Source organism: Sapajus apella, unplaced genomic scaffold (assembly GCF_009761245.1).
Source record: "Sapajus apella isolate SASKATOON/1434 unplaced genomic scaffold, GSC_monkey_1.0 scaffold37, whole genome shotgun sequence".
Classification (NCBI taxonomy): Eukaryota; Metazoa; Chordata; class Mammalia; order Primates; family Cebidae; genus Sapajus; species Sapajus apella.
The window spans coordinates 18,800,948-18,819,857 of NW_022436977.1; the positions used below are offsets into that span (position 1 = coordinate 18,800,948).

Genomic DNA, 18,910 nt, shown 5'->3' on the forward strand with positions numbered 1-18,910 from the left:
AGTCTAAGTCTCTTTATAGATCATTAAGGACTTGCTTTATGTATCTGTGTGCTCCTGTATTGGATGCATATATATTTAGGATTATTAGCTCTTCTTGTTGCATTGATCTCTTTACCACCTTGTAATACCCTTCTTCGTATCTTTTGATCTTTGTTGGTTTAAAGACTGTTTTATCAGAGACTAGGATTGCAATCCCTGCTTTTTTCACTCTCCATTTGCTTGGTAAATCTTCCATCCCTTTATTTTAGCCTATGTGTGTCTTTGCACGTTAGATGTGTCTCCTGAATACAGCACACTGATAGATCTTGACTCTTTATACAATTTGCCAGTCTGTGTCTTTTAACTAGGGCATTTAGCCCATTTACACCAAAGGTTAATATTGTTATGTGTGAATTTGATCCTGCCATTTTGATGCTAGCTGGTTGTTTTGCCCGTTAGTTGATGCAGTTTCTTCATAATGTCCATGGTCTTTACAATTTGATATGTTTTTTGCAGTGGCTGGTACCGGTTGTTCCTTTCCATGTTGAGTGGTTCCTTCAGGAGCTCTTGTAAGGCAGGCCTGGTGGCCACGAAATCTCTAAGCAGTTGCTTTTCTGTAAAAGATTTTATTTCTTTTTTGCTTATAAAGCTTGGTTTGGCTGGATATAAAATTCTGAGGTATACATTCTTTTCTTTAAGGATATTGAATATTGGCCCTTACTCCCCTCTGGCTTCTAGGGTTTTGGCTTAGAGATCTGCTGTGACTCTGATTGGCTACCCTTTGTAGGTAAGCCCACCTTTCTGTCTGGCTGCCCTTAGCATTTTTTCCTTCATTTCAACCCGAGGGAATCTGACGATTATGTGTCGTGGAGTTGCTCTTCTCAAGGAGTATCTTTGTGGTGTTCTCTGTATTTCCTGAATTTGAATGTTGTCCTGCCTTGCTAGGTTGGGGAGGTTCTCCTGGATAATATCCCGAAGAGTTTTTTCCAGCTTTGTTTCCTTCTCTCCATCACTTTCAGATACACCGATCAAGTGTAGATTTGGTCTTTTCATATAATCTCATATTTCTTGGAGGTTTGTTCATTTCTTTTTATTCTTTTTTCTCTAATCTTGCATTCCTGCTTTATTTTACTGAGTTGATCTTCAATCTCTGATATTCTTCCTTTTGCTTGATCAATTCAGCTATTGAAAATTGTGTATGCTCCCGAAAGTTCTTGTGCTGTGTTTTTCAGCTCCATCAAGTTGTTTATATTCTTCTCTATGCTGGTTATACTAGTTAGCATTTCGTCTAACCTTTTTTCAAGGTTCTTAGCTTCCTTGCGTTTGGTTAGAATATGCTCCTTCAGCTCAGAGACATTTGTTATTACCCATCTTCTGAAGCCTGCTTCTGTCAGTTTGTCAAACTTATTCTCCATCCAGTTTTGTTCCCTTGTTGGTGAGAAGTTGTGATCCCTTGGAGAAGAAGAAGTATTCTAGTTTTTGGAGATTTCAGCCTTTTTGTGCTGGTTTCTTCCCATCCTCGTGGATTTATCTACCTTTGATATTTGAAGTTGGTGACCTTTGGATGAGGTCTCTGAGTGGACGTCCTTTCTCTTGATGTTGAAACTATTTCTTTCTGTTTGTTAACTTCCTTCTAACAGACTCCTCTGCTGGAGTTTGCTGGAGGTGCACTCCAGACCCTAATTGCCTGGGAATCACCAGTGGGGGCTTCAGAACAGCGAAGATTGCTGGCTTTCCCTTCCTCTGGTAGCTTTGTCTCAAAGGGTACTTACCAGTTGGTAGCCAGAGCTCTCCTATATGAGGTATCTGTCAGCCTCTGCTAGGAGATATCTCCTAGTAAGGATACATCAGGGAGCCCTTAATTTTTTTTCATTGAGGTGTAATTCACCTACACTAAAATACACAAACATTCAATGTACAATTCAAAAACGGAATCCAACTGGGTAACCCACAATCCACACCTCGTTATAACAGGGCCTTCTTATCTCTCCTGAAGGCTTTGCTGTAGTCCTTTCCAGTCATAGACCTTTATCCCAAAGCAGACAACCAGTATTGCCATTTTCCTTTTGCCTTTGATAAGGTTTGCTTGTTCTAAAACTTTACAAAAATAAAATCATTCAGCCTGTGTTCTTCTTGTCTTTCTTTGACTCTACATATTGTTTATGAGAGTAATCCAGGTTGTTAAGTGATTCAAAAGGTAAGACATTGTTATTATTGGGTAGCATTCTGTTTTATGACTATACAATAGCCTGTTTATCCATTTTTCTGCAGATGTGCATTTGAACTGTTTCCAGTGTTTGGCTATAATTGTTAAAGATGCTGTGAATGTTCTGGTCTAAGTCTTTGTGTAGACATATATTTTCATTTTTCTTCCATATATACCTAGGAAAATAAAAATGGGTCTAAGGATAGGCAATTTAAGAAAAATTGTCAAACTTTTATATGAAAGTGGTTATATGAAATTCTATATTCTTACCAGTGTGAGAGTTCCATTTGTTCACATCTTTGCAATATCAGGGTCGTTAGATCTCTGCATTCTGGCCATTTTATAGGAATTCAGTGATAAATCATTTAACTTTGCTGAGTAATTTTCATGTACTTATTGGTCTTGTATATAACTTTATTTGCAACTTTTCCATGTCTTCTGCTCATATTTTGAACTGTGGGAATTACGAGTCTATTCTAGATACAAGTCCTTTGTCAAATATATGTTTTGTAAATACATATTTTTGAATTTTTTTTATACTTTGGCTTGCCTATTTCCTTAATATTTGTAATGTTAGTAAAAATATTTTTCTATGCTTTTGTCTCAAGGCATTATAGATTTTGATTTTATGTTTAGGCCTCTGAGCTATCACAAATTAATTTTTGTGCATGATGTGACTAGGAGCTGAACATTTTCATTTTCATATGGATAGTTAGTTAATCCAGCACCATTTATTGACAAGGCTGTCATTTTCCTATTGAACTAAATTAGCATCTTTATTGAGACTGAATATGCCATATAAACATGGGTTCATTTGGACACTCCATTCTATTTCGTTGATCTATTTGTCTATCTTTGTGACGGTGCTATGTTGTCTTGACTAAATTAATCTAGAGTAATTCTTAGAGTCAAATAGTGCAAGCCTTCCAGGCTTTTCTTTATTGTTTCCTCTAAGATTGTTTTGCAAATTCTAGGTTGTATACATATTCATGTACATTTTAATACAACATTATCGATTTCTATAAAAATAGCTGTTGGATTATGATTGAGATTAAAATTGAATATTAATTTGGGGAAAATGCATATTTTTAAAATATTGTATCTTCCAAGCTATAATTGGGATTTTTCAGCATATTTGAAAAGTTTCCAGCCATTCTTTGCTCAAATTGTTGTTGTTCTGCTCCATTCTCTCTTGCCTGGATTTCTGCAACTCAAATTACATGTACGTTAGATGTCTTGTTATTATCCCACAGATCTCTGAAGCTCTATTCGAGTTTCTTCCAATTTTCACTTCTTTGTTCTTTCGATTAGATAATTTCTACTGATGTATCATCAAGTTTGCCAGTTCTTTCTTTTCCTATCTCAAACTTGTTTTAAGCCCTTCCAGTGAATTTTTCATTTCAATTACTGTATTTTAGGGTTCTAGAATTCCCCCTTTGCTCTTTTTTTATAGTTTTTATTTCTATGCTGAGATTTCCCGATCTGTTCATCTATTATACACATATTTCCCTTTAAGAACTTAAACATATTTTAAGAGCTGTTTGAAGTATTTGTCTGCTTTTTGCAACATCTGGTTTACCTGGAGGTTTGTTTCCATTAATTGTTTCATGAGTGAGGGTCACATTCTCCTTTATTTTTACATATCTAATGATTTTTATTTGGTTCCAGGACATTACGGATGATGCATTGTAAAGATTCTGGATTCCACTATGTTTATCTGGGGAATGATTTTTTTTTAATATTCTAGTAGGCAGTTAATTTGATAGTCAAGCTCTGTCTCTTCTGTATTGGTATTAGCTGACTCTCTATGCAGTCATTTTATCCTCCACCTACTGCTTTTATTCTGGCCTTCTAGGATCTTCCCTGCAAATACATAGTTTACTGGTTAGCGAAAAGTCTGGGTAAATTTCGGACACTTGCTTTAGGGATCACCTCTTTAGTTCTTTCGCTTTCAATATTTCCCCCCCCAAACATCCTGACTCCTCTGACAACCTAAAACTACATTCTCTGACACCTTAAGAATGTAGTTTTGTGTCTTTCTGCTGTATTTTACATATTTTTTGAAGCAAATGGCCACAAAATGATAAGTTTCACCTACTGCAGTTCATCTTTCAAAAGCAGTCTTCTCTAGTTTCTGCTTGGTTTTGGTCACTGCAATGCCTTCAAATAGTTGTTTGCTAGCTTTTAATTTTGTTTAGGTTTAATTATTGTTGCCAGTGGGAGGGCTGACATGACCAAGCTAATCCATAGGGGCCAAAACCCTAAAAACTTTATTTTTTAATCTAAAGGTTAGCAATTCAGGATCATAAGGGTCACAAGTACTCAACAAAATGTGTATCACAAGTGTTTAACACATTTTACAAAACATGAACAACACAGGAAGAGTCAGAGGGACTTATTTGCCTTTTTTTGGTGAGTTTTCTTCAGTCATGCACAGAAGAAATTTTCTCCGTTATCCTGTGTACTTTTCCTGAGGCACTTTGCTAATGAAGTAGGACAAATCTGAGAGGACAGACATTGTTTGCAAATAAGATTATGGTACCTGTGAAACCCTGCCAAACACCAGTTGTTCCCCACCCTCTGTTTCTCAGGCGTATGGAGCTAAATGAAACAAGGTTATATGAATTCAAGTCTGCTATTGTAACTGACAGGCATGAAGTAGCTCACCCTTTTAAGTCCCCCAGTATGTGAAAAACTGACAGAAAAAAGATTGAGACCAGCTGTTCTCTCCTTTTGCTGAAGACCTAAAAGGAAGAAATCGACAAACTGCTACATTAGAGATTAAGATCATCTATGTAAGAAAATTCTTCTTAATGTTGGAAATGATTAAATTCCTCAATGGATAACCAAAGGCATTGTCAGAGAGAGAGAGAGAGAGAGAGAAGGAAGAGAAAGCATGTGATTTCTCTGGAGGGAGACATATGTGCTTAAAAATGACAGCATATGATTTTATCTTTTTTTAGTTTTTAATCAACACCGTCATAAAAATTTGTGCCAAAATTTTTAAAGATATTATTTTCAAATGGGCCTTATTTTCCAGGATGCGTAAGGAGCACTCAGCATAATAATGTGGCTAGATGACACATCTCAGTTATTCAGGATGTTGGACCTCCAGATGTCCTCAAGAACAGGGACATGTATCAATACTCTCTTAGATCTGCTTCTACTACTCAAAGCACGGTATAAATATATAACATATAATTAGAATTTAATAAATACTTGAAGGCCAGTATGTTGTGTACGTTTTTAAGTAAAGACTTGGAAACAAGATAACTGATTTCAAGACCCAACTATGCCATGGAAAGGCGGGACAATTAAAAGATACTTTTTCTGCGCTGTTTGCTCTTTGCTGTACTGTGGATGGACCTACAGATGCCCATGGCCGTGAGATGCTACAATATCTGGTAGTTCCTAGGATTGAAGAACACCAAATGCTGCCTAGTCAGATCTGTAAATACCACCATTTCTCTGCTGGACACTTTCCATAGGCTCTCTGTAGTGTTACTAAATCACGAGGGTTAAATTACTTATGTACATATGGTCTGAGTCTGTGACTGGCTATTTTCAACATGTGTTCGAAAGGCTTATCAAGACTTGCTTTTTCCTTAGTACAAATTTATTTCAGCTAATTAAAGGGGAAATGGTTAAATAAAAAGCAGCAAAAACCGGCATTTTGCTCTATACTATATCAGCTTTCTAGGGCTGCCATAACAAAATACCACAGACTGGGTGGCTTTCATAGCAAAAATTTGTTTCCTCATAAGTCTGGAGGCTGGAAGTCCAAGGTGAAGGTGCAGGCAGGGTATGATTACCTCTGAGGCCTTTAGCTTGCAGATAGCCGCATTCTTGCTGTCTCTTCACATAGTCATCCCTCTGTGTGTGCCCCCAGTGTCTCCCTCAGGACCAGATTTTCTCTTATAAGGACACCAGTCAGATTGGCTTAGGAGGCCACCCTAATGTCTTTTTTTAAATTGAGTCGCCTCTTTGAGGATCTTATCTCTAAATACAGTCTCATGGGTTAGGGCCCACCATTATGACCTCCTTTAACCTTAATCTTTAAAGGCCAAATTTCTAAATGTAGTCATATTCTGAGATACTGAAGATTAGGACTTAAACATATAAATTTGGGGGACAGGTGGACACAGTTCAGTCCGTACTAGGCACGAAATCTATCATTAGCCATTTTGGCACAGTTGAAAACCTAACTACAGCTTTATCAAAGAAAAGGCATACAACTCAATTGACAGTCTTGAGAAACTGCAATAAAATATATGTTCATCCTTTATGCATCCCCCATTATCTTCTGAAACTTCTCTCCCCTTTCTTGGCAAAGAGGAAACTTCTAAGCCAAGTTTCTGATATTGGAGTGAGTGAATGAAGTCGTAGATTACCTAAATGATGGAAGTCAACAGCTTTTACATTTAAATGGAAATAACTGATATAGGAAAATTCAAACAAAACAATTTATTGTTTTACTTAAACAATATTAAGTAAAAATATTGTAGAGAAAATATAGTAGAGAAAACTATTTACATATTATAGTCCTACACATTACTTTCTAAGGTCGAGGTGAGGATTAAATTAGTTAATACATATAAAACACTTCCAAAATTAGCTGGCAGAAAGTAAGTGCTCTCTATACAATAGCTTATTATTGCTGGTATCATCATATAAAAATAATTTATGACTGGTACCATTTACCTGACTATTTCTCTCTGTACCACAGTACATGACCTTTCTCTCTCATTCATCCTCCAGATTTCCTTGTACAGCCTCCTCTTTGGAATTCAACATCTTTTGGAATTCAACATCTCTATTGAGGCAGGAGTGTCACAGGTGAGCCTCATGTTCTAAGTCCAGCCTACTTATGAGACTTGAGAATTGCTCCTTAGAGGTCGCTTTATGATTGAAATTGAGAGGAATACATTTCTTCAGCAGAAGCTATTGACCAGTCTGTCAGATACACACCAGATACAAAGGACTTGAATTACACAATTGTTTGGGGAATGCTTCTGCAGCCTATAGTATCATTAGTCAGGAGGAAGAGATTCTTATATTAATCAAGTCCCCTAAGGATGTTGACAAGGATAATAATTCTTTCCCAATGTGCTGTTATAACTCTTAGTTGTTTCATATTAAAACAAGAGAATAAAAAGGCTTTGGAAAAGAATACACATTTTTAATAGAAGCTATAATTCTGTGTGAAGGGTTATCTGAATAGTTTGCCCAAGAAATTAAATTATAGCACTTCTGCTACTGATATAGCCATTGAGGGAATGAAGCCAAAGTCCTGTCATCCCTTTCCATAGAGGTTTGTAAGGATACAGTTAACCCTGTGTAACTTCTGTCCATACATCCAAGGGCTTTTGCTTTTCTCTGAAAAGAACAAGCTGGTGCTATTAATGCGGTTAACCTTTGCTTGATCTGACTAAAAACAGTATTATACAAAATAAAAGGCAATATGTAGCCACTGAATCCTTGTAGATAATAACATTTTTTAAACAAATGACAAGTCATAAACATAAAGAGTAAACTTACCTGGGTTGGATAGCACAGTTAATACAGCTTGCCTGGCATCATCCTAACTCTATGGATATATAAAACTGTGCTTCAGTTAGTTAAACATATCAGAAATGTCTAATGGACTGGGTAATTTTTTGGACCCTCCATCCTCTAGAAAATTACCAGAGGCTTAAGTAACAATAAGTTTGAGCCCTCCAGAGAGTAGGACTATGCTTCCTGGTTCAACAATAACTTATTTTGAGTACCTAGCCACTGCTGAATCTCACGGAGAAAATGCAAACTCCCTAATCAATTTTGAAGTAGATTTAGAGCTCGAAGATAGCCAATGAATGCATCTCAACCTTCCAAAAAGCCTGAGTACAAGTAAATAGCCCCCAAGGCCCCAGATAATGATGATTATTTCCATCTTCATCCAAGAGAAAAAAAAGCTAGAAACAGCCTTCATTTCAACAGTGTGTTGGGCCACTGATTTTTATCACTTATGTAAGTGTCATTTGCACTTAATGTACAGAATCATGACCTCTTAAAGGTATAAGGATCACATAGAGAAAATCCAGTCCAATGCTCTCATTTTACAGATGAGCAGACTGAGGCCTATAGAGGTTTAGAGACTTGTTCAAGGTCACATGCTTGTTAATGGCTCAGGATGGATTTTGATCAAATGTACTATTGCAAAAAGATGTGGAAAACCGCTGATTCGGCTTAGCAGCTGTATTAGTTTGTTTGTATACTGCTATAAATATACTGCCAGAGACTGGGTGATTATAAGAGAGGTTTAATTGGCTCATGGTTCTACATGGCTGGGGAGGCCTCAGGAAACTTAGTCATGGTGGAACAGGAAGGTGACCAAGGCACATCTTCCCATGGTGGCAGGAGGGAGGGAGGGGGAGAGAGAGAGACAGAGAGAGAGAGAGAGAGAGAGAGAGAGAGAGAGAGAGAAAGGAAGCTGCCACTTATAAAAACCACCAGATCACCTGAGGTCAGGAGTTTGAGACAAGCCTGGCCAACATGATGAAACCTCATCTCTATTAAAAATATAAAAATTAGCTGAGTATGGAGGCGGGTGCCGGTAATCGCAGCTACTCAGCAGGCTGAGGTGGAAGAATCTCTTGAACCCAGGAGGCAGAAGTTGTAGTGAGCTGAGATCATGCCACTGCATTCCAGTCTGGGCAACAAGAGAGAAATTCAAAAATAAAAACGAAGAAAGAAAGAAAGGAAGGAAGGGAGGTGAAGAGAGGCAAAGCCAGATCTCCTGAGAACTCACTATCATAAGAACAGCATAGGGGAAACCACCCCCATGATTCAGTCGCCTCCCCCCAGGTCCCTCCCTCAACACATGGGGATTACAATTTGAGATGAGATTTGGGTGGGGACATAGAGCCAAACCATATCAGCAGCGTAAAAATTTCCTCTTCAATGTTACTTACACTGTTGTTTGTACAAAGTACAAAATTATATTTTAGCCCAGCTCCCACTAGAAATGAACTAAAAATTAAAATTAAAACTCACAGATTTTTGTTTAGAATTTGATGCTGCTTTAAGCAAAATAGTATTTAAAATGACTCTGCTAATAAGTGTGTCATGCTTTCTTCTATGAGCAGGAAGAGTGGGAGCAGGGAGAAAAATGCTTGCCAAGTTCATGGAGAAAAGAGATTGCCGGGCCTGGTGTGTTTTCCTTCCAAGGCAGAGAGAGTCACTTTCCCATTTTGAAGAGGATTAGTGTTTCCTGGCTTCCTAGACTTGAGGCTGCATTCTCCCCTTTCTCTGGCTACAGTAAATTTGGGACACTGGCTGGTGCCCAGAATTCCAGCCCCTTCTTGTTTGTATCCCTGTTTAGGTTGGAGAACAGGAAGAATGCAGAAAGATACGGAGAAAAGTTCACTTGACTATTACAGCTAAATAAATAACTACCATATCTGTAGTCAATGCAATGAAATACTCAGGCAAAATTTAAAAGATGTACATATCTATGTGTGTATTTATAATTATATTGTAAAAACCAGCATCTCTGACACAGAGCAGCATTACAAATTAATTGAGCCAGTTTCATGTTAGTAATGAGGCCAGCAGGATATTTTACAGATTTAGAGGGTGTTGATGAAGTGAATACCTTGTAGAAAAGCAATGTGCTACAGAGTAATCGAGGTCTCGGCTTCTCTGTTCCATCCTTAATTAAATTAGAAATTCCATGTAAAAAGAAAGAGTCTCATGTTTGGTCTCAAATAAGCATGGAAGTTGTGATGCTAGGTGAGATTTCACCTTTGTTGTTGTTGCCATGTCCACTGTCTCCTGAGCATATGCTGTCATTGACCAGCTGGAGCAAAGCTTCTCTGTGGGAAGAGGTCAGCAGTTGGCAGAGCATGGGTCAGTGTGGAAAAGGCAGGAAGTTATTGTAATTGCTCCGTTGCGTTACTTTTTCAACTGTAAATGAGGCTCGTCATTAATGAATCAGGCATAAGACTGCCAGGGTCTCAGCATTAATTGGACCTAATGGGCATCTTATGGTTGAAGGGAGAAGCTATGGGAGCCATTTTCAGTCTGATGTGATTTGGAAGAAAACTCAGGCAATTTACATTTTCCATGAAATTTTAGGGTAGCCTTACACACCACATTTTCACTCCAAACCCCAAATAGGTTGCTGAATATCTGCAGAAAAGTCTATCAAACTCTTCTTGAGAAAGAAGGAATACCAGCAAGTGCTTCAGTGAGATTTGCCTTCACCTGCCAGGCAGGGCACCTACAGAGAGTGTTTGAATCTCCTTTTGACTGTACTGTGAATGCTAAGGCCTAATGCAGTGTACATAATTTGTTTTATTCATTTGAGATCATTCAGCAGGGATTCAGTGCAAGTTAGCCTGGAGGATGTTTTATCCAATAAATTTCATTTTTAAAATGTATTCTCCCATGATAATGTACTGTTATTCCAACAAAATAGGTGATGCAAAAGTTTGATCTGAGCTGTCTGGAATGTTTCGCCCCTTAAGAGGAACTGCTATGTTACATCTCTTTTTAACCCCAGAGTCTCTTGTAATTGGTTTTGTGATATATGTTCAGCATTGGAGAATCAATGCTAATAGTGTTGGTATAGTTCAGACCTTTTCAGATCATAGAATAAATGGGTGAATCCCACTTCTCAGAATATGCTAAGCCAGTACCCCAGAATGGATTAGCAATAGGCATGCCTGCCTTCAGGTGGACGCATCTACCCAAGGCACCCTGCTTGCAGCTCCCACTTGCTCCTTCCGTTGGATACCCTTGTGCAGTATACAATCTGGACAAGATACACCATAGCCTTAGAATCATCCTTGTGAACATTAATACTTCTCTAATCCAACACTGAGTCTGTGGGAGGAATCTGGAAGCAAGATGATCTTAAAAAAATAAAGAAATGGAGCAAGCCTATGGGTCAGACACAATGACTGTATAATTTTCAGTAGAGGAGAATGTGCTAGAAAGTTTGAGATTCATATTAGTACTACCGTTGATCCACTGTTAGAAGTAAATATTTTCCTTAGGATCACATAATTTCTTGCTGGAAAAGAACTCAGGAATCATTTAATTCTACTTGTTCATTTCACAGGTAAGAAGCCATGTGTATAGCTTAGTGCTACATAGCTAGCTATATGGAGCCAGTGCTAGAATCCAGCACTTAGGACTAGAAGTTTAATTTCCATTCTGTCCTGCTGAGCTAAATGCCACAAGCACAAACCCATCTCTCAGCTTCAAGAAGTGCCTTTAAGTCTGATATTCTGCTAATAGGTGACTAAATCCATGCTTACCCTATCTTTAGCCTTCCCAAGTATTAATTGAAAAGTAAGTTTCAATTCTTCTTCTTTCTCTGTCTTTATGTTTACAAAATAAATAATAATCTTTTAATATAGACTTCCAAGGATAGCTGATATTTACTGATGACAATAGAAATGGCATTCCCCATCAAGAAAGAAGTTGTGTTAACTGACCTCTCGGTTTCCTTCCATCTCAAGATCTAGTTTTACTAACATGGCAACTTCTTTCTCTTTTGCTTATTCAGTTACACTTCCCTTTTATAATCTTATGTCTTTCTTGAGGGACAGTACTAAGACCTATCTGGTATGGTACAAAAACAACCCACTACCATATACATCAACAGTCCTCCACTCTACCATACACATCACATGCACACACACGCAAACACACACATTTGTGATTACTTGTAGTATTGTGTTGACATTCTGGATATCACAGTACATTGTTGTTAGTCCACTGTAGCTCCTTCAATTAAGTCTGGTAGGTTCTATTAGAATTTGATGCTGTTTTAGTAAAGCTGAGCCTAAAATAACTCTACTGATGAAGGTCTCATGCTTATCTCTGGGAGCATCTTCTATACATGACTGGGGTGCTAATGAAAATCTGCGCAATTGCCAGATCCACAATCACTGGGAAATGCCAAACCAGTTACTGTATCTAGGAGGTATATAAGAGATGGCTGCTCTGTCTCTGCATGCTGAGAAGAGAGGAAATGTGTCTGGCTAGCAAAATTCAAAGAAGATGCCTATCATCAAAAAATCAAAAGCTTTCCTCCAACACCATCTGGCAAAAGAAAAGTCTGAGTTAATAGTAAAATAGCATCTTTTGCATTTTGGCTTTCATTCTAATGTTTCCTATGTTTCCTCCCTTTCAGATGAGACCAAAATAATAATATTAGCTGCATTCATCTATCTATTCATCTAAATCCTCACTCTCTGTGAAGTATGCCATATGGGAAAGAAAGTTTAAAAATACATAAGGCTTCTATTTTCATTGACTTCCATAAATAAGCACTATAAATTATGGCTAACCACCAAGTAATATTATTGAGCATCTGTTCATGGCATTGAAATGTCTAAAGGGGCTAAGGTTGTTTAGCCAAGAAAGGAGGAAACCAGAAGTAGCATTCGTGACAGTCCATTATTCAAATGGCAGTAAACAACTGTTTATCATCCCCTCTTAGAAAGAAATAAGAGAAAAGAAGCTTGCAAGTACAAGAACTTCTTGAATACGAAGTGTCCAATAAAACAGTGAAAGAGCTTTCTACCTCTCTATATTTACACCTATAACTATAACCATATCTATGCTTACATATGTATATCCATATAGAATTATAAAATCAGGATGCACCAAAAGCAAAATTTGGGTAGGATAATCAGCTGACTGAGGATAATGTTACATATACATAAGTTATCTAGTAACCCATTTTTCTCAATCAGTTATTCATGAGGTAACTGGCATCTTATAAGGCCAAGTGCTTTAAAGGATTACAAGAAGTCCAAAGTGTAATACCTGGACTGAAAGAGTTTTATAGTCTGGTTGGGAGACAAACTGAGTGGATAAAGCAGTAGGCAATGCAGTGTTATTCACAGGTATGTCATCGATCGATTGTATAGTATAGGTGGCAATATTGTAGGTGTTCCAAAGATGACAGGCTTAGATTCATTTGCACGTCTTAATAGAGTCTGAAGGCAGAAAAATATAATTGACCTTTAAAGGACCATATTTTTATATGTGAGAAGGGGGAGAAGAAACAACAGAAAAGGGGAAACTGAGAAAAGGTGGTAAAGTAGAAATTAATAAGGTATTTTTATAGAGTCAGTAAAAATGTAGATTCAACCAGATGAAAAGGAAAACATTAAGGGAGAGTGGGGAATAAGTTCTAGCAGGTAGAGTGGGAGAATCCACCATAGTGCCCTCTTCACTTTATGGCTGGGACAATGCCCACCCATGATGCTACCTCTCACTTCTAGTCACTTACACTCTTAACTGAACAATCTACTCTACCTAATTCATTCCTTACCTTGAATCTCTCAGTAACCAGATGGTCCCCATAGGAGGGCACTGGAATCCAAAGCAATTTAATTGTTGTATAAGATTGTGCTTTGTATTCTCAAGGTAAAGACAGAGTTGCTTTTCAACCCCTTCTTGTTATCACCTGCTAATCTCTCCCTTCCATTTCTTCCCTTTGTTGTTGCTGCTCCTTCATTCATTATTAATTCAACAGATATATTAGCTTCTATTTTGTCTCATGCTCTGGCTAGACACTGAGAGTACAGAGCTGTGTAAGATACTCTTTTTACCTTCAAGATGCTTTCAGCCTAGCAAGTCAAACATGCAACTCCAGTAGAGTCGGATGCCTGTTACATATTGCGGCTCCTCGCTGAGCTCCTGAGGAAGGTCACATAAATGAAATGCTAAAAGAAACAAGGAAGTAGAAGTGGTTAGAGACAGGAGTCTGCTCTGGTCAGGCAGCACAATGGTGAAACCTAAAGTGAGAAAGCACAGTGCACATGGAGAGCCACAAGAACTGCATTGTGGGCTACAACATAGTAGAGGACAGATAAGCGAACAGGAGGTTCCTGCAATCAGAACCCCTTTGTCGCAAGTCTTTGATAATTGTGTTGAGTCATTGTCTCACAGGGCACCTATTTAATGAGTACTTCTTTCGTGTCAGGAATTATGCTAGAGGCTAGACATAGAGCTCCACACAAGACACAGAGCTACCTCAGAGAAGCTTTCATTCTAGCTGTCACGCAGAAAATGACAGTTATTGAGGGTTCTGAGGGATGTGAAAAGGCACATGACTCATCCCAAATTCATTTTTTAACTTTTTCTTTGCCTCTGATCTCCATTACTCCTATTCCAGACTCATTTTTAAATTTAGTTTTCTTCTGAAGTTCATAGGAGGTCTGTTAAGTTCTATTATTCTGTTCTACTCTTTATTTTATTCCTAATCTTTGTATTGCTTAAACAACCAGAATGAACATATTTCCATTAATGTTCAGAAATATCTTCTTCAAATAAATTACATAGATGCATGTACCGAGGTCCATTTTATTTTGAAATTTGCTGAGAAATCTATAAGGGCTTTTTAAGCCTAATTTTCAATAATTTTTAATAAGAGAGAAAGGAAAAAATTAGAAATAAATGTTACAAAAGATAGTGTAGCTATTGTTTGTTATCCTTCAGTCTATTTGTCTCCATCCGGGACCCAAAATAAAATGTAAAAATACAAAAATAAATGTAAAGTTAAGGAAATAACCTTAATAATAGAAGAAATTTACAAGAACACAAAGGATTTATCTCAACGATTGATTTCAGCATTTCTTCAAGGTGGCAGGAATTTGTCAATAAGCAAGGCTTTGCTAACAGTCAGTTCCTGGAGAAGGATGACAAGCTAGCTGAAACAAATAAAACAGTAATAACATGACTGAGAAAAGGTAAATAGAATGCTGAAGCAAACAGTAGTAAAAATGAATGAGATAGTGAAGAATAAATAATAGAAACGCTGAGAAAGCAATGTTTTGGGATCGAATGCAACAACGAGGAAATTAAATTCAGAGAGAGATAAGAAATGAGAATGAGAACAAGTACAAGTTCTCTTTTTTTTTTCTTTTTTTCCTCCTGCTCCTCTACCCAAGAGAAATAATTGTCAGCTACAGGTCATAAAACTCTATAGACTAATGCCCTCTGACCTCTGACCCTATAATTTATTTCCTCTGAACAGAGGTGCAGTCCTCCCTTCTCCTGAGAAAAACAAGGCACCATGGCTGGGTAGCTTCTCCCATCCATCAGGCAATGAAATGTGTCTCCAGGTCTCAATTTGCCATCAGCAGTCTTGCTCCAGGCCAAGTCCAGACTGGTTTCTAAACCAATACAAAGATTCAACAGACACATTTTCCTTTAAAAACAAAACCCACCATATATATATATCTATGAATCCTTTCTACTGCACCACAGAGAGTAGGCAGTTTGCAATATAATTATTGGTCTTAAATTGCTGAGAATCAGCAGAACCAGTTTATAATTGGGCAGAGCTTATCTGTCCCATTTGCATAAGAAAAATAAATAAATAAATAAAATCCTAAATGTAAAGGAAGAGTTCTTTCATTTGCGTTGAACTGTTCTACTTGGCAAACAGAAGCATCCATTTGTAAATCGGCACATTTCCACACACAGGCTATCAAAGACGTATTTCCAGGAGAGCAAGTGATAATTAAACAGAGTATACATACCCTCTTTGATGCCACTTGAAGCTGCAGGGAGACTGACTGGAGTCTGGGAGGGAACCAGGGTAAATTGTTCTTTTGTGAAGCCAAGAGTGCTGGTAGCCAGAGTTGGCTCTGACTTTCAGGGGCAAAGGAGACTGAGTCATCTCCCTTCATCGAGCTGATTTGTTGAAAGGGCACAAGAAGTTCCCAGGGATTTCATGCTGCTTTGAGGCAACCTGCATTTCAAATGGGTGGGAAAGGGGTGGGGGAAATGAATTTTGTTGCTAGGTCTCCCAATGACTTGCCAAAATTTTGCCTCTTTCTTTGTGAACCTAGTAACCACCCCAGCTGGGCTCCCCATTACTCTAAACAGGAAAAGGATGAATATGCCCAGTCTTTTTCAGCTTGCAAATGTGCCCTGGTGAGGGTAAACATGGCTGTGTTTGTTCACCCTGGGGAACAAGTCAGGCATGAAGTCCCTTTTGTTCAGGCTAAGAATGATCTCCCTTCATTCTCAAGTTCCAGTGGCACTGGTGATTTAATCTGGAAGTGTGAACATGAGTCCTACCTGAGAAGGACAGGGCTTTCTAAAGTTGCCCAGGTGTTGGCAAGGTCTGTCTGAATACCTTGAAAAACACAAGGATGCAGCTGATTCCTGGGAGAGACCCAGTTTGGTCAGTGTACAGTTCCATAAAGGGAGTCTTCCAAATATGCAGGACAGCAAGCAGCTGGTCCGGTAATGCCTCTAGTCTGAATTAGTTTAAAAAAGATTATGAGCTGGAAGAATGAGATATATCTTAGATGCCCTAGGAATAAAAAAGTATAGCCACGATTAGTATTTTAGTGTATGTTTCCTGAGTAATAGATGCAAGAGAGAGCAGAGCAATGGGTATTTCTCTACTCTTTTTTTCATGATGAAAGCAAGTGCATGAGCCCAGGCACATTGTTGTATGTGTGTAATGTATGTGTACACAGAGAGTTACAACTGGTGCTGCGGTGAGTTGATAAAAAAAAAATAGGTAAGCTATCACTTCTAACTTCGGTGGATTTTCAGGAAGAGAAACAGTATTAGAGTTGTATGACTATAGTAAGGGGCAAGTACAAATCCGGTACTAGTGAGTACCATGTAAGAGAAACAAAGCGCTCTGCAGGTTAACACGGGAGGAGATCATATTTCATCAAGCGAGATGAGGAAGAGTTTTATGGTAGACGTGGACTCTATGATTAACCTAGATGTGTGAGGAGGATTTCAACATATGAAGAAAGGGGACGGGAAGAGGGCATTCCACTAAACTGGAAGAGGGAGAACAAACATGCCCATGTGGGAAAGTGCAGAACATGCTGGTAGAACAATGTGGTTTAACAGAAACATCCCATTCTTATAGAAGAATAGGGAAAGATAAGAATGAACAGTCATCTTGGGGCCACATTAGGAAAAGCCTTAAACGTTAGGCTGAGTATTTGGTTTTTAACTAAATAGTAAAGAATCTTTGAAGATTTTTAACAAAGAAGTGATATAACAGGAAATGCACTTTTCAGAAATTAATCTAATGGATTTATTAGGAGAGGAGGCTGAAACCCAAGAGACTAAGTCTTCTGGTCATCTAATCAAAATATAACAAATCTCTTATATTAGGATTGTAGAAGCAGAAATAGTAAAAAAAAAAAAAAAAAAAAAAAAGAGAAGTTTGGAGAAACTCTGAAAGTAGAATCTACAGACTTGACTACTTGTTGGATGTGCCTGACAAGGGGGAGAAAATAGAGATGATGCCTGGATTTCAGGCCCAGAAGATTGGAATAACAATGTTGTCATGGAGAGAGAAGAAAGCTTGGAGTCTTGGAGAATGTGGAGTTTATTTTGGAATGCACTGAAATGAAGGTACTAGCTAGAAACAATTAGAAATGCTCAGCAGGCAGCTAAATTACAAGAAATGGGCCAGGGCTAAGATACAGAATTGGGAGTCATTTACTTAGCAAATTGTTAGCAAGTTATTTATCTAGAAAATCCACTGTGTGCCAGGAATTGTATGATGTACTGGGATTACAAAGATGAACAAGACGCATGGCTTCTGATATCTAAGAGCGCTTACAGTCTGCTGAGTGGTACAGACAGGTGAACCCAAACTGGTAACTGTTTGGGGTAAGAGAGAGAAACACAGGGTGTTATGGCATCTGGAAGAGTTTCAGAACATGTTACTTACACTGTGAGGTCAGGGAAAGATCCCAGGGACAAGTGACCTGTAAGCGGCAGATTGAGGCAGTGAATTGGGGAGAGCACCCTCTTGCAGTGTGAAAGCTCAGCTTAGAGTGACAGCAAGGTGCCAATGGGCAGAAAATACAAGATGAAAAATAGTTGAGAGAGAAGACTGGAAAGACAAAGCCAATTTTTCAGAGGCTGAGGGTTATGTTAAGGAATGTGGACTCTATCCAGAGAATCATAGGAAGTAGCTGATGGGTATTATCACAGTTTAGTTTTATAAAAATTGCTCTGCAACAATGAGGAAATAGACAGAGGAAGAACACAGGGCAGTGAAATCCAGGAGACCTGGTCTTGTATAGTATCCATTTGGGCTGAGAAATGTGAATCGACTCAAAAGACAGAGGTACAAGACTTGATTATTTTTGTGGAGTAGGGGTAGTAGAAGAGAAGTTCAAGAGAAACATCTAGTTTCTTCTTGGCCACAGGCGGTGGGTGTTACCATTCACTAAGTAACAAATACAAAAGTAGCTGGGGATGGTGCTTGTGTGTGTGTATGGGTGTGTGTTTAATTCGATTTGTAGGAAGAGACCTGGTCTTGTGACGCTAAATTTGAGATTATATTTAAATGGAGATGTCCAGTGGGCAGTTGAGTATGTGTTTGATGGGTATAAGAGAGGTCAAGTCTGGGGCTCTACGTTTTGAAGTCATTATCACATAACTGAAAAGTGGAACCTCAGAAGAGTACGTGCTCACCAGACATAGTCGCAGGCAAAAACAGGAAAGTACGAAGATATATCCTTGAAGAATATCAATATTTAAGGGATAGGATTAGAAGGAAGAGACAACAACAAAGGCTGGGACACTTTTACCAGAGAGGCAAGAGGAAAAGCAGAAGACAGTCTGTGCTCCCGGATACGAGGAAGGATATAGCAACTAGCACATTGGGTTAACTGTACTAAACCCTGCCAAGAGGTCAACGGAGAAGCCTATATTGAATATAAT

At 38.3% G+C, this 18,910-nt stretch overlaps 1 long non-coding RNA gene across 2 annotated transcripts; it reads right to left on the minus strand.

Annotated features, from left to right (window-relative positions):
• Positions 1-3,913: 3,913 nt before the first annotated feature.
• LOC116564433 lies at positions 3,914-15,980 on the minus strand. Of its 2 annotated transcripts, XR_004274891.1 has the most exons (4): positions 15,733-15,980; positions 13,798-13,911; positions 4,853-4,929; positions 3,914-4,687 (listed from the first exon to the last, which is right to left on the minus strand). It is a non-coding gene; the product is annotated as an uncharacterized LOC116564433 (long non-coding RNA). The 2 variants fall into 2 exon arrangements; XR_004274890.1 differs by lacking the exon at positions 13,798-13,911 and having other exon boundaries at positions 15,733-15,966.
• Between the last annotated feature and the right edge of the window lie 2,930 nt (positions 15,981-18,910).